Source organism: Sus scrofa, chromosome 13, assembly GCF_000003025.6.
Source record: "Sus scrofa isolate TJ Tabasco breed Duroc chromosome 13, Sscrofa11.1, whole genome shotgun sequence".
Taxonomy (NCBI): Eukaryota; Metazoa; Chordata; class Mammalia; order Artiodactyla; family Suidae; genus Sus; species Sus scrofa.
This window is the reverse complement of record NC_010455.5, coordinates 127841276-127848374: the sequence shown is the minus strand read 5'-3', so window position 1 is coordinate 127848374 and position 7099 is coordinate 127841276.

The window sequence follows — 7099 nt, the reverse complement described above, 5'->3', positions numbered from 1 at the left end:
GATGGAAAAAAATTAGCAACAAGTTTTAGTACATTGGAGAGATGTCTAAGCTAGATAACAGATAGATAAATCATAATTGACTGGAATTTCAGTATTTCCACTTTGCTAAGTGTCTTAAGGAAAGAAACTGAGAATAATCAAATTCATGCTGTACCAATGCAGAAATATCCAAGAATTAAAGGCAAGAGAGGTGAAGAGAATTTAGGAAATGATGATGAACTTGACTTATAGAAGATAGCTTTGAAGCAGCCCAAAGAAGAGCCAGTTCCAATCAGAACATGACAATAAGTAACTGTAGAAAAATAAAAGCTAAGATTAGGGAAAAATGTGTGATGAAAATGCAGTAATAAATTAACTATTGGTAAATAGAAAGTGAAAGAAATTTTAAAAAGTCAATTATAAATCTATGAAAAACAACGAAAACCATCTCCGCCTCCAGATGGTTGTTATGAATAATGTAAATAATTAATGTTAGGTTATAAAATGGAGGTTATTCATATTGACATAGCAGGCAGAAAGGGAAAGACTGGGATGAAGGAACATGTCAGGATATAATAAGAAATTAAACCCTAATCTTATGTAGAGTCAATGAATAATATCTAATTTTTAAAAATCAATAAATAGTAGTAAATTTCATCATTTGGAAATTAGGTCATAAATACCTGAAGCAAAATGCCAAAAGAGTTGAAAATTATTTTCTTTTTTCTTTTCTTTTTTTTTTTTTTTTTCGTCTTTTTGCCATTTCTAGGGCCGCTCCTGCAGCATATGGAGCTTCCCAAGCTAGGGGTCTAATTGGAGCTGTAGCCGCTGGCCTACTCCAGAGCCACAGCAACACGGGATCTGAGCCGTGTCTGCGACCTACACCGCAGCTCACGGCAACGCTGGATCCTTAACCCACTGAGCAAGGCCAGGGATCGAACCCGCAACCTCATGGTTCCTAGTCAGATTTGTTAACCACTGTGCCATGATGGGAACTCCAAAAATTATTTTCTTAAGAAATGGAACTTGGAGATAATGCTGTAGGACTAGGTAGAGCAGGGAAGTGCTGCTTTTCATCATGAGCCTATTTGACTTTTAAAACTAAATGCATAGATTTCTAAGGTATCTCCAAACTGTTCTCCATAGTGGCTGTACCAGTTTACATTCCCACCAACAGTGCAGGAGGGTTCCCTTTTCTCCACAGCCCCTCCAGCACTTGTTATTTGTGGATTTATTAATGATGGCCATTCTGACTGGTGTGAGGTGGTATCTCATGGTAGTTTTGATTTGCATTTCTCTTATAATCAGCAATGTTGAGCATTTTTTCATGTGTTTGTTGGCCATCTGTATATCTTCTTTGGAGAAATGTCTATTCAGGTCTTTTGCCCATTTTTCCATTGATTGATTGGTTTTTTTGCTGTTGGGTTGTATAAGTTGTTTATATATTCTAGAGATTAAGCCCTTGTCAGTTGCATCATTTGAAACTATTTTCTCCCATTCTGTAAGGTGTCTTTTTGTTTTCTTTTTGGGAGGGGGAGGGAGTGGGAGGGATCGGGAGCTTGGGCTTATCAGACACAACTTAGAATAGATTTACAAGGAGATCCTGCTGAATAGCATTGAGAACTATGTCTAGATACTCATGTTGCAACAGAACAAAGGGTGGGGGAAAAATGTAATTGTAATGTATACATGTAAGGATAACCTGACCCCCTTGCTGTACAGTGGGAAAATAAAAAAAAAAAAAAAAATGGTCTGCCCTCTAAAAAAAAAAAAAAAAAAAAAGCTAAATGCAGGAGTTACTTTCATAAAAAGAAATATAAAGTTAAACAAATAAATGTTTGGCAAATTCATACTTTATAATTGCAAACAAAGGAAGTCATACCATTAGGAAAAATGTTAAACATAAATGCCTCCAGGTAGAGAGGCTACAGGTGATTTTATTTTTATTCACATTTTTGATTTTTCAATAATGTGTGTACATTGCTTTTATAATTGAAAACCTCAGCAAAATTCTGTTTAAAAGCACACATACACACACACACACACATCCCACTACCTTCATTCAACAAATGAGAAAAATGGGTTTTGGAAGGGTAATCAACTAGTTTAAGGTGCAGAGCTAATTAATTTGAGAGAAAAAACTAGAGTCTATATATTTTGATCTTTCAGTTGCTGTTTCAAGTATTTTTCCACTATGATCTTTTATCTTAAAACGTGGCTGTAAAAATAAACATCAGAGAATGTGGGTTATAATTACACTTATTTTAAATAAGTAGCTCTAGTTTTCGTTCATAACCTAAAAGCTATGTATGTTAAAATCCATTCCAATTATAGAATAGCAGTTATAATTAACACCTAGAGAAGTATAAGCACCTTTGGAAACAGGGCTAATGATTCAGCAGCTGGAGTTTGACGAAGATGTGAGTGAAAGTCAGGGTTGAAGCGATCAGAATTTACTATTGTGTTAGTGCAAGTCTAATCCAAGTACGTGCTTGATGTGCGGTTGATTGGTTTACTTTTGGGGGGCCGAGGCAAAGTTTACGACGGCCTATAGGCAGGTGAGTAGAGTTGGTAGAAAAAAATAATTTGTTTACATAGAAATTTTCTGGCAAAGATTTCTTATCAAATATCACAGGACCCATTTTAATTTAGTGTCTAAAAATACTTACTGAATGACCATTGTATGTCAAGTATTGTACAAAGTTCTGGATTTATTCCTCCAACAAACTTTGTTAGCATCATTTTTCCTAATACTAGTTTCCATCACCTTGCTCTGACCTCCAGACAGAAACTTAAAAGTTTGGTAGCTGGTGCTTTTTATGGCCCACTGAAAACTACTGCCGATAATAAAATGATAAAACTTATATGGGTTATATGACTATAATGACATTTAAAATAGAAATTAAAAAAAATAAACCCGTTCCTTTTCTGTCATCTCATTTCTGAAAATCTTTGTTGGCATCTTCGTTCATCAATAAATCATTAATATTCACTTTAACTTGGCATCTTAGATTTTAATTCCGATAGGACTAGATTTTTTTCCCTTCTCATGTTAAAAAGCATTCATTTGTAAAAAAAGGTTTTGGAGTTCCCGTCGTGGCGCAGTGGTTAACGAATCCGACTAGGAACCATGAGGTTGCGGGTTCACTCCCTGGCCTCGCTCAGTGGGTTAAGGATCCGGCGTTGCCATGAGTTGTGGTGTAGGTTGCAGATGTGGCTCGGATCCTGCGTTGCTGTGGCTCTGGCATAGGCCGGTGGCTATGGCTCCGATTGGACCCCTGGCCTGGGAACCTCCATATGCCATGAAAGCGGCCCTAGAAAAGGCAAAAAGACCAAAATAAATAAATAAATAAATAAAATAAAAAATAAAAATAAAAAAATAAAAAGAGGTTTTTCTTACTGCTAAAGGGTGTAGTTTTTTCTTTGAACATCCAGCAGAGGGCATGAAAGCCTATCTTTGATTCTAGCCCAATAGTTAAATTTGATTTAATGGCTAAAGGAAACCTTGAAGCTAGGCTTTTGACAAACCTTAGCAGAATGAAATAATAATGAGGTTCAAATTTGCAAAGAGGAATTTAGTTTTTTAGCTCGTATTTCTCACAACGAAGCTGAGCGTCGGATGAGATGCCTTCCATCAGAGAGTCTAGAAAATCTGAAATATACTTGTACTTTTGAGGATGATCCACCAGTGAGTCTGAACTGCCTGAATTGGCAGGGTGATTTGTGTATACCATGCTCACGTGGTCCGTAACATTTATAGCACTGACCCTATAGGTCTAGTCTATTTCTTTTTTACCTGACTGCAAGTTTCCCTTTAATTTTCAGTTTTGTAGTTCCAAATTCTTTTCATTTGTGTTAGGGGCACAGCTTTTCTAAAAGACAACTATAAAATTCAATATCTATCACAGAAATGAAATAGAGCTAGGATAGGACCGAATAGCATTCATGTGGACAATGAAATGAAACTCAACCAGAATATTATATTTAGGACAAAATGTGAAATACTTCAGGATTGTGTAAGAGAAAATGAAACAATGAGAATGTGTTGGTTATAAGGCTCCACTTTCAATAGAGAATGCTTTTTTTTTTTATCAGAACAAACAAAGGAAATAGAGTATACATTCCAAAGGAATCTTTCACTTTTAAAGTCGTTTTGCTTCGTGATTTTATACAAAATAACAATACAGGCTTCCCCTCCCCCCATTAACACTAGATCTGGAAAGCGTATTTTTGTTGTTGTTGCTGTTATTTTACTAAGTGTAGTTCTGGGAAAATGCAATATCCCTTTACAAAATTAATAATATGGTGATAAACAAAATGTAATTTATATTTGCACATTTGGAAATAGTTATTTTTTCCCTTCTAAAAGTATGCCAGCTTAGACCTACTATCTGACTTATAAGGCAAGTAATGTATGCCAATCAAGATTTCAGATTTTTATATTAGTAAAATGAAAAATGGTATTGCTCAGAAGCCCTGAAATTATCAATAAATGTAGGTGTTTTAGTTTCATTATTGTTATCAGTTTATTGAGGGAAGGCTTCCTCTTTGGAAAATCTGCTATGGGATGCATTAAGCAAAACTAAGAGAAGTTCCCTTTCTGTAATAATTAATATAATTATGTCTCTTTTTATATTTAGTAAATTGTCAGTTTGAATGTTTTCCATTGGATATGAAAACTGAATTCATGTGCCAATTCATACCATACTCTCTTTTGTGTATATAAATCTGGGTCAATTTATAATGTTAAAAAGTCTTAGGTACCACTGACTAATTGCTTTTTAGATTTAGGACTGGAGCTATTATTTTTTCTTGAAGAATATTGAAGGACATAATAAGAAAGCCTAAGGATTTATTTTAAATAATCCATGGATGATTGCATGCTTACCAGGTAGCATGTAGATGCTTATCCACTGTGACATGGCCAACAAAATAGATTAACAAACGCTACATGAAGAGAATTGCATGAAGGAATGGGATGCTCATCTCTTAAGGATGCCAAACATTACTGGGTGCTAAGGTCTTTTTGGAGAGAAGGTTTTTGTTTTTGTTTTTTTAAGGATAGTTTGTGGTTGAAAGGAACACTTTGATAAGCTGCTAAATGTAAGAGGCAGTCAGTCGAGGGACACTCAAGTAACAACAGAGGTCATGAAAAAGGGTACATGTTTATGTAACTGTAGGGCTTCTATTTTCCTGTTGGAAGTTTAAGTGTTAGGGACCAAAACTTACAAGGCTTAGAGGAGAGTTTGTCTACTTTATAAATTCATTTTTTACTATATTTTTATTAGCATAAGAAAAGAATTCCATTGAGACGGCAACAAAACTTGATGTATGGTTAGAATAGCCAATACTAGAACATTAGTTTCATATGATTAAGCCCCCACTGTGTCCCATTTTTATTCTCCAATTATGCATTTTTTTCTTAGTTTCTCTTATCTTTATTTTGTCTATTTTTGATAAAGTTTGCTGAAGGCTTCAGTTTCTGCTGTATTAAACAAATTACCTTATTTTGTTTCTATTTACTAAACTTGAAGATTTTTCCATCAATAAACTAGAGGCCCCATCTGATTTCCTCTTCTAATCAATATTTCTTGCTCAACAGCTTTAGAAAACAAAGGCACTGTGTAATCTTTGCTTATATTTAGTAAAAGGAAAAGTATGATTTGCAACCATAGGATCTCTCAGTCCTTTCTCCTAATTCTCTGGGCTACATAAACTTAGATTTGCATTCAAAAACTTAATTTAGAAAATAGCAGAAAGGTATGATTATTTCTACAACTCTCCTCAATTTTCTACCTATATGCAGCACCTCCTCCCACAAACTCAGGAAGACCTTAAAGGGTCAGGTCTATTTGGTTTCAATTCTCTTTATCTATGCAAGGGCTGTATCACAAAAGCATCCCCCTAACTTCTTTCAAATTTTCATTTTCAACTACATTTCCCTTCCCCTCAACCCCCCTCAAGTATTATCAAAAAAACATTTAACCCATTAATTTTATGGAAGCAGTCAAGTTATTGCAAAGGAAACCTTATAGTATTTTGCATTTTTCAAAATTCTCCCAAAGCCTTTTTCAAATACAAATTATAGAAATTAAAATTATGGTATTTTATTTGAGTCATATAAAATGCTAAGAGTGAAGAGTTTTGATCTTTGCATTTCAGAGCTGGTTAAGAAAGACATTTTTCAGACATTTAGAACAAAATCCAAATTGGGAAAATCGATATTAAGGAGTTGTTAATTGTTACTGCTATTGACTGTGATATGATATTGTGGTTATATTGTTAAAAAGTCTTTATGAGATTATTTTTGAGATATTTTAAATGAGCAAATAAATGAATTTTCTTATTTTCTTATTTTTTTGGCTCTGGAGAAAGCCTATTGGTTGAATTTGAGCATATATTCTTCTATTATTGCTAATACTAATTCTATCTTATGGCTCTACTTTGCCTGAAAAATGAAATTTAATAAACACTGAACCTTTCGCTTAGAATATATTCTATTTTAATAATATTACCTTGATTAACACATTGTATACTAAAATTCAGTCATTCAAATATGAATTTACCCACTTTTTATATACCATCAAAGCACTTTTATTTTTATTTAATGTATTTTTTAATCAGTTGTTTCAAACTTAAAATGTATTTAAATGAAAATTTTAAATTGTGTCATGTGGCAAAATATGCTTTTTAAAGTCCACATAAAAATAAATAGATGGCTGTAAAATAAAAAAATATTCAATGTACCTCCTAAAATTGTCCATATACCATTCGTAGTAAGTGTAACACACATTGAGAAAATAAATATATGTTTTGAAATTGGAGATAGACCATAGCATAGGACTAAAAACAAAACAAAAACATAATTTCGATCTGCAGAAATAAATATTCAAATAATTAGTGATTATTTTAAAAAGTTTGTAGGAGTTCCCATCATGGCTCAATAGAAATGAATCTGACTAGTATCCATGAGGATGCAGGTTCCATCCCTGGCCTTGCTCAGTGGGTTAAGGCTCCAGTGCTGCAGTGAGCTGTGATGTAGTTTGCAGATGTGGCTCAGATCCTGTGTTGCTGTGGCTGTGGCATAGGCCGGCAGCTATAGCTCTAATTTGACTCCTAG